Genomic DNA, 15,907 nt, shown 5'->3' on the forward strand with positions numbered 1-15,907 from the left:
ATTTCCAAAATAAGCATCAGTAATGTGTACTGCCCTCTTTGCTATTAATAGTCATTCAACATTAGGGTAATTCAAATATCTGCACTCCAAAGCCATCAACATTTGGAAAATGTAGTTTAAAATGTTTAGGCTCTTTCGCAAAACATATCCACATCCTATTTTCTCCTATCACTGCATTCTTTATACCAAATTAATTTTTGAATGTATCAAATTCAATATCAGTGCAGCTGTTGCTTAGCATTGGAACTCAGAAATATAGGACTGCCGAGCAGTAATAAACCTTTCAGCCTTTCAAGTTTTCTGCCATTCAGTAAATTCATTGCTGATCTGACTGAGGTCTCAAATCCACATTCTTATCTCCCCCATTATACTTGACTGCCTTGTTTATCAAAATTCTATGCAACTTAGTCTTAAGTAAATACAATGACCCAGCCTCCCCTATGTTCTATGGAAAAGAGTTCTTAACAAATCCCATTAGGGTCTTATATGATTTATTAAGATCACCTTTCATTTTCCTAAACTCAACTGAGTACAGGCACGGCCTATTTATTTCTTATTTCCTCATGGGATAATCTATCCTATTTCCTCATAGAATAATGTCCTCATCCCAGGAATGTGTGGAGTGAACCTTCTATAACTTGCTTCTAATGCAGTTATAATCTTTCTTAAATAAGGAGACTAAAATTGTGCTGAGTATTCCAAATGTGATCTTACAAAGCCTGTGGAAAGCTGTATACAACTTTCCTGCATTTATATTCCATTTCCTTTGCAGTAAATTCCAATATTGTATTTGTTTTCCTAACAGCTTGCTGTACAATTGCACAAGAATCCTTCTCTGCCAGGATCTGTGAAAGGTGTAATTGACAGAGAACTTGACCTTGCGGGTACTGCATGCTAACTCAAAGATGTGCTATACCAATAGGGACTCCACTCACACAATACCCAGCTCATGTCCAACCATACCCAGCATATGAAAACATCCAAAATTGGAGTTTAGATCATTGGCCCTTGAACATGACTGATCTGACTTTGATTTCATGCACTATCATCTCCAAATCCCTCTGCAGTTCAGTGTTCTACAATCTCTTACTATTTAAAAAGTGTCTGCATTTCTATTCTTCAAGTTGGACAGGTTTACAGATTACACTACATCTGCCAAATTTTTGCCCACTCATTCAACTGTTTAATATTGTTTTGCACATTTTCTAGCTCCTCTTGATAGCTTACTTTCTTTTCCTAGTTATCAAAGTGTCTTTGGTAAATTTAGCTACGTAGATTTTTGATAAATAACATTATGGCGGCAGAGTAGAAGGAGTTGTGATGGTGCAGACAGAAAAGTGGATTTGAGTCCAGAATGAAATCAAGCATACCTTTTGGTCCCTATTTCTAGGTTATTGATATAGATTGTAAATGGTTGAGGCCCGTACTGGGTTAGCCATTCTTTAAGTGAAAAGAAAGAATGAGGTTGTAACATCTATTTCCAAAGTGCCTGATTTTTCAGCTTTAAATGCTTAATTATGCCTTAAAAATCATATCCACAGCATATGCAAATTCTTCCAGAGCCATTTTGCTGAGGTTCATTAGCATGTGCACAAGGAACATTTGCAAATATAGGGACAATCTCGGTTATCTGAACATCAATTATCCAAACTTTAGATTATCCAAACAAGAACTCAAGGTCCTGTAAAAACGTTGCCCGAACAATCAGTTATCTGAACAAAATACTCCCTGCCCATCTCATTTTGGTAATCGAGGTTGTTCTGTAGACAGTTTGTGATGTTAATCAACACCTAATGCCAATTTGAATGTCAAGGTTGCCAATTTGAATCTCCATGTTTCAGCTGAAGGCATCTTTTAAATGTATACAGCTTTGTTCAGCTTCAGGAACATTCTCCATCAGCACTATTTAAAGGGATTGACAACCTGCATTTCTGCTTACTGACTGATTGATTTCTCTTGGCTCTTGTTGTGCTTGTGGAAGTACTTGGTGGTTTCCAGAATTATCTAAAGTTGCTGAAGTATAGATGGAGTATAAAAATGTAATGTAGGACTTTGCCCCGAATCAAAGAATTCTGCACACACATTGTACTCCCAGATATGGATGGACTGGTAATATCCCTTTGGACTAGAGCATGAATGAGAGACTGAATGGGACAACACAGCAGTTCAAGTTGCTGAAGGTGAGAGGGCAGGGTCAGTAAGGCACTTTCTATGAGTCCATGACTTCCAAGGGTCAAGTCTCCTGGCTGATCCTCAGTGAGGTGCAGAGTGTGAGATGTTTACACTGCAGTTTGGGTATCCTCATTGAAACCTGCTATCTGCTGCTGGGAGAACTACAGCTTCAGAACAGGAAGAAGATAGCATTGATAACAACTGTGAATTTGACTGTGACTAGGGACATTTATCCAACTAGCTCCTTCTAAGATGAAACAGTCAATATTTGCAACATCTCCATGATGGCTGTCCATTTATTTTCAGAGAGAAGTTGCTATGTAGCCTTGCATGCTGGCAATATATGCTTCTGGACTTGGAAGGCCCAACTGAGGACTGAAAGATTTTGGCATGGGCTAGATAGAGAGTGTGGTGCTGGAAAAGCACAGCAGGTCAGGCAGCATCTGAGGAGCAGGAGAATCGATGTTTCAGGCATAAGCCCTTCGTCAGGAATGGCCAAACATCGATTCTCCTCGGATGCTGCCTGACCTGCTGCGCTTTTCCAGCAACACACTCTCGACTCTGGTCTCTAGCATCTACAGTCCTCACTTTCTCCATGAGCTAGGTAGCTACTGGTGAGGATTTTGACTGTGAATTGAAAACTGCTCAGCTTTCACTTGGAGGTGTGAAAGTTGCCATTGTCTTACAGGTTGACAGGTTACACTCTTAGTGGGAAGAATTGACTAGTGGTGGGTTTAACTGAGAATCATTTTGTCTCAGGTGTGGGTGAAGTTGAGAAGGCTGGATTTTCATGGCAACTCTGGTCGACACAGAAATTGAATCCGTTGTATTGATGTTTCACAAACCAACAGTCCAGCCAACTGAGCTAACCAACTCTCTACTTGGTGACATAATAAGCTGGAAGAGGATTTCCAAGATACTTAAGGAAACTTTCTGTAACAGTGGGTAAACACTTCATCAACATTCAAGCCACATTTTGGGCAAAGAATCTTAAAGGACTTCACTTATAGAGGGTAAATGGTGTGCTACCCCATCTTACTGGATACTTTGCAGAATTTGCCTGGGGAAGGAGGAGTTCTTGCCAGAGGTCCAGCTTGATCTGAAAGAAGAATGGGAGGAGGAGATGAGGCCAGACACAGCAGTACCAGGTGCTGTAGGAGAGATGGACAAGAGGGAGAGGAAACCTCCTTTAGTTCTGAGGCTGTAGCTTAATGGAGGATCAGTCCTTCTGGAGGATCTCCTCCATCAGGACCTCCAGTGCAGCTTCAGAGAATATGTCTCTCAGTCCCTGAGCCACCTCAGGTTGTGCTGCTGTGAGGTAGCCCGACAAACTTATGCCTTCAGTGGAAGAGGATGTATGGAGCATCCATTTGCAGCTCTAAGAACAGTGCTCAAGTGCTAAATTGGTAAGTTCTTCAAGCAAATTCAACTTATGGAAATCAGAAATTACAACCAAAATTTGAAACTAAAACAAGACTTTCAAACAGGCATGTCTTATTAGCACAGTATTTATTTCATTCTTTCTCTTTTTCTCTCTCTCCTCATGATAACCCTGTTCTAGTGCAAAAGTATATGAACTTGTTTTCAGGACAGTAGAATACATCAGACTTCAAGTCTGATTGAAAAATATTTCATGACATGATCTGAAATACAATACAGTCCATGACATTCAGTAAATGAGCAATGAAATATTCTACAAATCATACAAACTTTGCATCTCAAGACATGTTCCAGAGATATTACCATTTCACTTCAACCACTTGCCTTTTAAACTGACCAAGCTGTGATTCTTACTACTTTTTTGCTGAACCCTTGCAGTGTGAGATGACAGAGGCTTCACAAGAGTTGTTCTTGGTTTGGCAAGGACAAAAGTGAATTTGCTGTCACTGCCATATCAAACCTAGCGTATCATCCACAGACTCTATTCCTTCAAGTTAAACTAAAACAAAAGGGAAGAGCTACTTGTAAGCCTAATGATCCTGTAGGAGTTTTTGGTCTCACCAAACATAATGGCCCAGAAGTTAATGTATCTGGGTTTCACTTGAAAGCACTGTGAATCCAATCTGTATCGTTTCTTTTCGAATCATATGATTTTCCCATTGCAAATTTGTGGAAATGGTAATTGATAAGTCAGTGGGTACCTGGGATCTCCTGAATGTTGAATGGCTTATCTTCCTAATTGAGGAAATTTAAGGATAGAAAGAGAAAGTGAGGAAATATCAGGGAAGGAACTAAAGTGAATTAGCACCAACTTAGACCCAGAAAGTGAAATAAAGTGAGGGAAAGAAAGATTGGATTCAGTGAGAAAGAAAAGAGAATCAGTAAATTAATATAGATATATAAAAAAAAACCTAGATATAATTTATCATGCACAACTAAAGCTGCATGAATTCAATTGGACCTCTTTTGTGGCCAGAGAAATTTATTTTCATGACCAGACCATAAATCGTGGCATTAACAGGAGCCTTGCAACATCAATAAACAGCCTAAATATATCTTTTTTTTCAACACAAATTCAGCAATATATTGAAACTAAAGGGGCGAATGATGGTGAGACCCCAGTTTTGGAAACTCAGTAGTGAAAATCTAATAGGAGCAATTCACAACTCATGATTTATTGTCCTTGACATAATGTAGAGTGCCTATTTTGTTGGTGTGCTAATAAAGTTCAGGGTTGTGAATTTGCCAAGTAAATTCTGGTCCTACAAAAATCTAATCACTACCTCAGCCTTTCTCTCTGGCTCTGTTAAGATCTTAACTACTCACACAACACAAACCCCATGCAGGCATGGGAGTTAAAATGACACCCTGCATGTAGATGTGCTTCAGCAAATATTACAGTACATCTCCTTAGTTGCAGAATCCTGTAGTTCTTTCAGAGGCCAAAGGCATTGGAATCTGCAGCTTGTGTTCTCATCACTTGCAGAGCTGCTGTGATTGTCAGTAACATAGGGTAACCCTAATTCTCCAGAAACCACCTGTCTCTTTCTCTCTCTCTCTCTCCCCTCAATAGACAAGAGATTGGAATTCCTGAACAGAAATGCGTCATGGCAACTGCTTGCAAAATTTGCCATTCACATGCAGATCCATTTAGATCAGTTGGCAAGCTATTTGGAGATGGCATTCCTTTTCTGCTTAGAAACTTCAAAGGGTTAACTGTGAGAATCGCAATGCGAATGCCACCAGTTTCAGTCTGAACTTTGGGAGAGCCAGCAGTATGATTAAAGAGTGCGATCCTATCATGTTCCCACTTTCTGTAATCCTGAATTGGATGAATTCCCAGCTGTCCAGAAGGTGATACAAGTGACCTGACAGATGCATGTTCAGACAGCACCCTGGATTATGTTCCAGAGGACCCCTGTGTCTGTTTAACAGCCATCGGCAGGACTACTAAAGCAAGTGATCTTGGTTGCAATTTGTCTCTCACTTTTGTTGTGAGACTTACTGTTCCTTTGTTAAACTTCTCATTCATCTCTTGGTAAGATTTGAGCGGATACCTAAAGGCTTTTGTTCAGTGCATGACCAGGTTTCAATTGTTTAATTTCTTGCCTGAACAATGGGGAAATCCAAACACCCTCCACCCAGCTGGAACCAGGTACAATGAGAGTTAAAATCCAAACAGTAGGCTCAACCCCCTCCCACCCCTGAATCATTTCAACACTGCTATCTATTTAAGCAATTGAGATGGCAGCTTAACTTATGTTGGAGCCTCCAAAAATAAATCTAAATTAAGGCTCTTTGATCTCATGAACACCCCAGTGTCGGCAAAGAATCTCTGGTCAACTTGCTGATTGACAACAATAACTTGCATTTATACGGCACCTTTAACCGACTAAAACATCCCAAGGCACTTCAGAGAAGCGTTATAAAACAAAGTATGTCACAGAACCACTCGAAATGTTAACTTAGATGATCAAAGAAATAGGTTTTAGCATTGTTCTAACAGAGGAAGGCACAATAGCAAGACAGAGAGGAGTAGGGAGGAAGTTCTGAAGGTCTCGAGCAATTTAAGACATGGTCACCAACAGGTAAAATAAATGGAAACCATTTAAAGTCAAGGATGCATAAGAGGCCAGAACTAAAGACGAGAAATGCTTCACAAAAACATTATAACACTAAAGGTTATACCCCAGGTCATATAGGGAAGTTTAAGGAAAGATGGCCAAACTTCGGCAGACAGGTAATTCTTAAAGTGTGTCTTAAACAAAGAGAAAGAGGTAGAGTGGCAGGAAAAGTGGCTCAGGGAAGGAATTCTAAAACCTATTACCCAGGGACTTGTTACACTCAGCAATGTTGGAATGATGAACATTTTGGATGCATGAGAGGCTAGAATTGAAAAAAACATAGAATTCAGGGTACACAAACATGCCCACTAATTCATTTTTTAAAGTTCTTGCATGTTTTATTTAAATATATGTCCGCCACAATTTATTTTGTACAGCTTACAGCCACAAAAGTGTTGAAATGTAGGTAATTGACTTATGCACAGTCATCTTAGAGACTTTCAGGTTACTGATTGCTTGCTCAATCTTGTGCCTTAGTGGGAATATTGGTCTTGACTGGAAGAGATTACAAAGTTGTGAAGCTGGAAGAAATTTGAACATAGAGCTGAACATTTTAAATTCAAAGCAATTAGATGCCAGTGTACTTGAGTGAGAATAGTGCTGAAAGGTGAATGGAACATGGTGTAAGAAAGTATTGGGGCAGCAGAGTTTTCATTAAGTTGAAGTTTACAGAAAATATAAAGTGAGTGGTCAAGCAGGGCAATATTGGAACAGTTATGTGAGAAGCACAGGTATGGGTTTTTGCAGATGGTGTACGGATGGATGACTTTACAGAGTTGGAAACACATAGTTGGTCTTGTTTTGATGGAGACAAAAATGTTCAGTGATATAGTTTCCAATATGTCAACACGTTAAACATATACCACACATACTCAGGTGCGTATTGAGACAGATATCTGGAAGTTTATTACCATTGAATTATGTGAATTAATATATTTCAGATTTATACATATAGTCCAGGCATTGTATGTACTTCTATTATGATTACCTCATACACCTAGCTGAATGGCTGACTAACTGACTACATGGTACCTTCCAGCCAACTGAACTAACAGCCCACACTGCTGGTCATGCAACCCAGAATGGGGAAAGACTGTTTCAACACAACATTTATTTTATTACTGCTGCAGTAGCTTAATGTGTGCTAAATGTTTTGCCTCAGTTACTTTACAACAAATCACTGACCTACAGAGTGGTTCATAGTACTTGAACTATTTTGGAATATACTTGAAAAGTGCCTTTATTCCCAGGCACTTAGTAAATTGTTATGCTTTATTAATTGTTTAACTATCATATCAAACATCTTAATGCAATAATGGCTCTAGTAGGATTATAGGTAAACAGTAACAATGTTACATGCTACCTAGAAAATAAAACAATATCTCTCATATTTTTCCATTATAATCCACTATTTTTCTGATTTACTTATGTCCAGACTATACCTGTCAGTCCATTTGGTCCTAATTATCTCCAGATAGTGTCACGGTGGTCTCTTTTCCTTTTTGGCAATCACATAATTTTCAAATGAGCTCCATGCTTGTTCAAATTGAATTAATTGACCTTTCTGCTTCAATGTTAATCTCTGTAGGTTAATGATATCCAGAACTGAATGAAGCCACTGTTCTTTGGTTTGTGAAATCCAGACAATAACTGAAAGCCTAGTGACAAAGAGTTCAGTATCCAATTGCACATTGACTTGAAACACCAGCCAGTTTGCACACCTCAGAGTCACAAGGTAGAAGATACTTCACCACATCCAACACCTCCAGACATTAACAACGAATATTCAAACATTCTGAAAGCAGATGGAAAAATGCAACCACTTGACCCTGCATTAAATTGTAGGGCAGAAAATCCTGAATCATTATAGGGCATGTGGGGAGAGATGTGAACAAAGGCTTTTGTTGTATAAGTTTGACTTTTTTTTGGGGCAGCTAACATTGTTATTAAAACAGGTTGACCTTCAAATTGCATTCAGTTTCTTTGGTAATCTGCTATACCAAAGGATATTTGTAACTGATTTTTTGAAATCATTTAAAAGCATACATAATCAGTTGTTACCAAATTTAGGCTTGTGTAACTTAACTTGAGCTTCAGGCTTAGTTCTGACTTTAAGTGACATTGATCCAACAGTACATCTTCAGAGTAATCTGTGAACGAAGAATTTCTTTAAGCATTATGCTTTAAGCAAGATTAAAAGATATTTTACTTCACAGCTATTGCTCAAAGTTATGTAAGTAAAATACAGTGAGACAGTTATTAGCTAACATACAGAACTAACTATTCAAAGCAAGTAAGGATTAAAGTTATGTGTGGAGGTGAAAGCTCGATCAGTCTCCCTATCATTACAAGGGTTTTGCCCTCAAGATCCTCCATCTGAATGGTAAGATTTGAAACGTGAAGTCAGATTCAGCATATGAGATGGTTTAGGTAGTTGAATAGTTGGAGGTTGTTTCCTCATATGCACTTAAAAAAAAACAAATCCTGGGAATGAGTGAAAGCTCCTCTGTTTCACTATAATAGTACTGCAGGCTGTAGCTCTTGCTGCAGTACAGCACCTGGATACCATCCTCTGTCTCCTGGTTGAGAAATAGTGGTTAGTTTCAAGATTACTTTCTCATCATGTTCAGATGATTCTCCTCATAATGACTGTTTCCAGCCAAGTTTATCATGATCAAACAAAATGCTGCAAATGGTCATTTTGATGAATCATTGTTTAACAAAGCAAAGTCAGTTGCATTGGAATTACTTGCAATGATCCCCCATTTAGTTTTGCTTTTGAATCTTCACACACATCTTGCGAGTTCAAGGGACAATTCTTGAATTATTCAATGATATTTTGTGATTGATTCTTACGATAACAAGCCTGAATGTCTTCAATTAGTTACCATTGAATTCACAAGAGATTTCATGTGTCTTTGAGGGTTCTTTTCATAAACTCCTTGTGTCCATTTTAAAGGCATATTAGCTGTCTTTGCAACATATGTAATATTATGAATACACATCTGTGACAATCAGGTTTTCCAGAGATTATTCCTACCAAGCTGGTATGGGTCTTCCAATATGCTTGCAGCTTAGGGTAAAGTGAAAGTCCTATTATATTAGAACTACATTAGAAGTTAGCCAAAGGCCTCTTAATGGGCCACTGGGCCTTAAAGGCTGACCCAAGATATTCAAAAAGTACCTCTACCCAGTCATGATCTTCAAGATTTAAGAAATACTGGAGAGTTGATGGAAGAAGAGGCCATTGTAAGGGACTCTCGCTCTGTTTTGTACATTTGGGACCATCCCAGTCTTACCCCAAACCTATGGATGTCAGACATTCAGGAGTGGCAGGAACAAGAATGTAAAGTACAAAATGGGCAATTAACCCAGAGTATGCTCACCCTGCCAGTAGAAACCGTGGCTAGCAGCATTACCAGCAGTGACAAGAGAGGAAAATCGGGTTACAGAGAGAGGCCACACTGTTCAATGTCATCTCTTTTTCTATAACTTCGAAATGGGAGTGCAGAGAAACATCTAACTGCAGATTTCACTCATTTAACAGGAAAATATAGTTTTTAGATTAGATCAGATCCCCTAGAGTATGGAAACAGGCCATTCGGCCTAACACATCCACACTGACCCTCCAAACAGCAACCCACCCAAACCCATTCCCCTGCCCTACATTTACCCCTGACTAATGCAGCTAACACCATTGGCAATTTAGCATGGGCAATTCACCTAAACTGCACAGCTTTGGATTGTGGGAGGAAACCCACGCAGAATGTGCAAACCCCATGCAGATAGTCACCCAAGGCAGGAATCGAACCCAGGTCCCTGGCACAGTGAGGCAACAGTGCTAACCACTGAGCCAGTGTAACTAATAAATTCAGCAACACATTGCATCCTTGGTAGTTAATCTTAGGGACTGCCAACAGATCAAGAGACAATCTTAGGATTTTATCTGTGCACTCAAATCTTACATTCTTTGTGATGGTCTACATTTTTTGCATATGTTAAACAATATGGAACATAAAAAATCCTGTTCTTTCTACATATCATTTAGAATTGACACTACCATGAACTTTAACACATTTATTTAGTTTTCCAACTCAGAAAAATATTTCCTTGATTCATTCCCACCCTGTGTAATTGCCTCCATATGATCTGTGCAGCACCTGCCTTATTAGTAAATCTGAGTTAATGATTGTTTTTTTTAAATGCTGGGGGATCCCTTTAAATATGATCTATGAAGTAGGATTTTCTTACAGAGAAGAGATTTACTGCTGATTGACCTCTATACAAACTGGTTGCTGTGGCAACATGCACTTTAATGTGCACGTTGTAGTCAAGTTATGGATCGCAATAGTAGAGGCTCCAACCTTGTTCCCATCATGTGGCTAACCAGGAATCTTTCCTCGTCTCACTGCCCTTTGTGTATTTTGGAAGGGTTTGCAGATTGATACTCAACATGTGTGGCCACGTTACAAATATCCCCCTGGAGTGGGACTTTCACCCAGAGTTTCTGGCTCCAGGACAGGGACAATACCCACATTGTGACAAGACCTCCCACTAAAAGCTCTCCAACCTCTACAGAACTATAAGACCCATATATCTAGGAGTCACACATTGTGTCACCTTCACAATTGTGCATAGAGATGTCACACATACTCCAAAGGTGTTATAAGACTATGAAATCAAAAATTGTAATTGGTTCAGGTGACCAGTTAAAAATTGTTGATCATATATTCAATTCACTAAACATACTGAATACCACAGAACATAGAAATTAGGAAGCATTCAAATATTTCAGTGTTCACCCAATATGTTGCAATTATATGGTATACTTAATGTAGTGAGCTGTGACTTATGAGCAGCAGAATATATATCTGCATGCAACAATTTAAGACCCCCAAAACAATTCTAAACTTGGAGTGACTTCTGCATTCAATAGACCCCAACCTATGAAAGGGGAAATAAACTATATTCACTTAATTTGTTTTGTTCATGATGTTCTGTTGTAGAAGGCAGTTAGTACGAGATAAGTTATCTGGCATCATGAGACCAGCTCCATCCATCATGCTATAATGGGCTTATCCTGGAAGGAGCTAACCAGTGTTTAATCAGAGTTTAACTAGTTAAACACTTGTTATGCCAAGCTAGTTGTGTACCAGTAGCTAACAGTAACATGGACTTACTCTTATCTCAAGCTGATGTCTCATAAGAGAGTATCATTTTTCTCAGATGTAATGTAAGTATTAAGTACTATGTAATCTTCTTCTTTGGCAGTCTCTCAGGGTTGAGGATGACTTGTTTCCACTCCGAGGGCTGTGGGTACTATGGCTGTGGTTGAATAGACAAATTCTGGTGCTGCACACTCTGCTACAGGTGGGGAAGGTGGTGTTTGAGGGGCAGGGTGGGTAAGTACTCTGGTTTCTGTGCATTCTTTCCACTGCTTGTTGGATGGAGCTGGTCTCATGATGCCAGATAACTTATCTCGTACTAACTACCTTCTACAATAGAACAATATGAATTAAGTGAATATAGTTTACTTCCCCTTTCAAAGGTCGGGGTCTATTGAACGCAGAAGTCACTCCAAGTCTAGAATTGTTTTTGGCGGTCTTAAATTGTCTCATACAGATATATATTTTGCTGCTCATAAGTCACAGCTCACTACATTAAGTATACTATACAATTGCAACATATTGGCCACATAATGGGAACAAGGTTGGAGCCTCTACCATTGCTATGTGCTTGGCCTCTATGTGCTCCACTTAGTAATACTCACAGCAGTTGGTGCCTTTGCGGACGCTTCTTCTCCAGTTTGCATGTTCAAGGGCAAGCAATTCTTGTGTGTGGGTGTGGATGTTACATCTGTTTAGAGAGATTTCCAGGGTCACTTATAGCATTTCCTCTGCCCTCCTAGTAATCACTTACCATTGAGGAACTTGTAGTAGAGCACATGTTTAGGGAATCTTGTGTTGTGCATGCAGACAATGTGGCCCACCCATTGTAGCTGCTGAGCCCAATACTGGTGATATTTGTCTTGGAAAGGACTCTTAGCTTGGTATGCCTATCCTGTCAGCAGATATGCAGGACTTCCTGAAAACAGCGCTGGTGATAACACTTTGGGATTTGACGTGTCTGTTGCATTCAGGAGGGTGGGGACCATGAACTGCTGCATAAACTGTGAGCTTAGTGCAGAGTTTGAGGCTGTGGATTTTTATCACTCTGTTCCTCAGAAGTGTGATGGCCTATGTAACAAAACTTTACTGTTTATCAAGTTTGAGCCTATTCACATGATGTGGGTTTCATTGATAGCATTTACTGCCCATTCTAGCTGCCGTTGAAAAGGTGGTAGTGAGGTGCCTGCTTGAGCTACTACAGTCCATATACAGAGGAACCTCGAATATTTGGCATTCAATTATCCGAAGATTGGATTATCCAAGAATGCAAGGTCCCGATGCTCGGCTAAACTATGTTATCCGGCTTTCGATTAACCGAACAAAATACTCCCTGCCTGTGTCCTTCGGATAATCGAGGTTCCTCTGTACATTATATACCCATGATACCTTTCAGGAGGGAATTCCAAGATTTTAACACAGAGGCGCAAAAGGAGTGACAATATTTTTCCAAGTCACACTAAAGGAAGGATTGGGGACCTCAGGGAGGGTACAAAACAGATTTACAGGGATGTTGCCGAGATTGGAGTGTATTAACTATAAAGAGAGGTTGGACAAAATTGGATTGTTTTTGCTACAGTGTCGGAGGCTGAAGGGCGACCTGCCAGAAGTACAGCAACTGTTTTACGCGCTGGCATCTATGGGACTAGAAGTATGCAAATTGATCAAATATTCCAGATAATTAAGAGGTACACATAACTGCAGTAAACCCTGAACAAGCAAAGGTTCCAGAAACCAACATCCCCCCAAAAACATCTCTGTAAAAACATCAATTTACTTCCTAAAATCAATGTAAAAACATGCAGTAAGTAATAGAAATGTAAAGCAGAGGGTATACACATCACTGTCAGTCATACTTTAAAATTGAATATAGTTTTTGCTGGTTTGTCAAGAGTGTTGGTTGAGAAGGTGCCAGTTAAAACAAAGTTTACAATATATAAATGTTAGGCATGGATAGGGTGGATAGTTGGAGTCTTTATTCCAGGATGGAAATGCCAAATACCAGGTGGCAAAGGTTTAAGGCGAGAGCGGCTAAAGTGAAAGGAAATATGCGAGAAACATTTTTACACAGAGGGTGGTAGATTTCTGAACCATGCTGCCCCGGAAAGTAATTAAAACAGATATGATAGCAAAGTTTACAAGGGATTTAGACAGACACATGTACAGTCAGGGGATAAAGGGATAGGAACACCTGCAGGCAGGTGGGATTAGTTTCAAATGGCATCATTGTTGTGCAGACGTGGTGTCCCAAAGAGTCTGTTCCTGTGCTGCATTGTTCTATGTTCTATGCTCTAAATCACGATGCTGAGTAGTTGGTGGGGAACTTGCAGGTGGTGGTCTTCCCATGTATCTAGTTGGAAGTGATTGTGGGTTTGAAAGGAGCTGCCAAAGGAATCTTGGAGAATTTCTTCAGTGTGTCTTGCAGATAGTACACACTGCTGCTACTGAGTGGATGGTCTGAATGTTTGCTGATGTTCTGTGAAAAATTTTATATGGGCATCCTTCCCCATGTGGCATCAGTAACAGATAAGTATGTCAGTAAGAATTGGTGGCAGTGAATCTATTCAAGGCATCTCAGATAGTTCTGGTGAACATGACCACAATATAAAGCATGCTCTGTGCAATTGATGGGCATCAATGGTGTGTGTTCGATTATGAAAAATGTTAGTGAAAGAACTGAAAGGGACAGTTTGTTGATGTGAGTTTAAAATTATATTGGTAACAACAGAAAAATGCTTCACAAAAGATTTAATTACAGAAATAATAGAAATTTACAGTTAAATTGAGACATACAAGGACTTGACAGAATAGATGCAGAAAGATTGCTTCCTTTGTATAGAGTCGAGGACAAGAGGTATAATCACATATTTAAGACAGAAATAAGCAGGAATTCTCTGTCTGACAGTGCTGTAAGTCTGTGGAATTCCTTACATAGAAGGCTGTGGAGGCTGTGCCATTAAGTATATTCAAGACTGAGATAGATAGAATTTAAGTCATGAATTTAAATAATGAATCAAGGGCATTGGGGGAAAGGTAGGAAAGTGAAGTTGAGGATTTTCAAGTCACTCAGGATCTCATTCAATGATGAATCAGGCTTGACGAGCTAAATGGCCAACTTCTGCTTCCACGTCTTGTGGTCTTACATATTGAAATATTATTCACCCTGTTAGACATTTCAGCTGTTTTCACAGAGTTAACATTTCAGGTCAATGCTAAGTCTTATGCAACACTGAGTTTATGTTCAGATCTAATTTCCTCTGAGTTGCAGCCTAGGATGAAATTCAAGTGTCTGTGGGTGATCTTTGAATGAGGCTTTCTGCATTGCCAAATTATAGCTGGCCAGAAAAGGATGTTTATAAGTCATGATGATACCGACTTTACAACATGCAGCCAGGGCCATGCAAAATGAACAGATATTCAGATGCCAGTCGCTGGAGACTCAGTAAGTGGCAAAAACTTCCCTTGTGTTGCACCAACATCAACTTCAGGAAAAACTACTGAGAGAGAGTTAGGGAAAGGAAATAATTGGTTGGTTTTCTCAAATAGCATTATTTCAATGCTGGAATTAACTGTGTTGATAAAGATGTTAAAATAAAGCCAAAGACATTGTAATTCATAATCATAATTAATATTTCCAACAGCTTGAGAGTCACCAGCTGGATAATATGGATTCATGGTCATTTAAGGTCAGAAGAACCAAATGCAAATTGAGGTAATTTTATTTTATACAGTGGGTGGTTGTAAGCGAGAATGAACACTGAAAGAGCAGTAGAAACAGATTCAACAGTAGCATTCAAAAACAAATCGTATAAATACTTGAAAGCAGAAAACCAAGGAAAAGTAGTAGAGGCTAACTGGATTGCTGCTTCAAACAGGCAATGCAGGTAAACCATGCTGAATAGCCATCCTCTTTGCTGCATCATTTTATGACTGGGGAAAAGCAGGAAGGCTTGAGGGAGAGGAGGAAAAAATAAATAAACTGTTTTCCATTTAAGCAAAACTTGCAAATCCACGATGGAAGATGAACAAAAGCTGTGGTCAGATTTTATGTTGAGGTGGTGGTCCTGCCTTCCTGGCTAAAAGGTCAGGAATAAATTCCTCCTCGGCTTGATCATTAACCTACTCATTGGCTCAGGGCAAGACCTCTGTCCCAAGGGATGGCATTTCTCTAGTTCCAACAGTGCTATGTGGAGTCGTTGCCACTAGAATGACTGGCAGTACCCGCTGAAGAGGCTGAACCTTGTGAGGGTGCTGGAGGACGAGTTTGAGTAAGACAATCAGGTTGGTGAGGTGGGAGCACCTGTGCGGGGACTATTATGTGTGAGCTTCTGTTATACGCAGCACAACCAAACAAGAGAAATCTTTCACAGTCTTCAGACAGGCTGCCAGATGAGCCCTCTTATGTGGACACTCTCCTCCACATGAAATACCAGTGGCCCTGGGAAAGGCCCGAAGTGGCCATTAATTAGCCACTCTGGGGCTTCAGTTGGTCCAAGGACTGGTAGA

At 39.7% G+C, this 15,907-nt stretch overlaps 1 protein-coding gene across 2 annotated transcripts in view; it reads left to right on the plus strand.

The window, feature by feature from the left end:
- The window catches only part of LOC122564466 (uncharacterized), a 188,334-nt gene that overhangs the window by 110,900 nt on the left and 61,527 nt on the right, over positions 1 to 15,907 (plus strand). The window lies entirely within an intron of this gene.

This window comes from Chiloscyllium plagiosum, unplaced genomic scaffold, assembly GCF_037043375.1.
Source record: "Chiloscyllium plagiosum isolate Xiang-an unplaced genomic scaffold, Cpla_swu_hap1 HiC_scaffold_34, whole genome shotgun sequence".
In the NCBI taxonomy this organism is placed as follows: Eukaryota; Metazoa; Chordata; class Chondrichthyes; order Orectolobiformes; family Hemiscylliidae; genus Chiloscyllium; species Chiloscyllium plagiosum.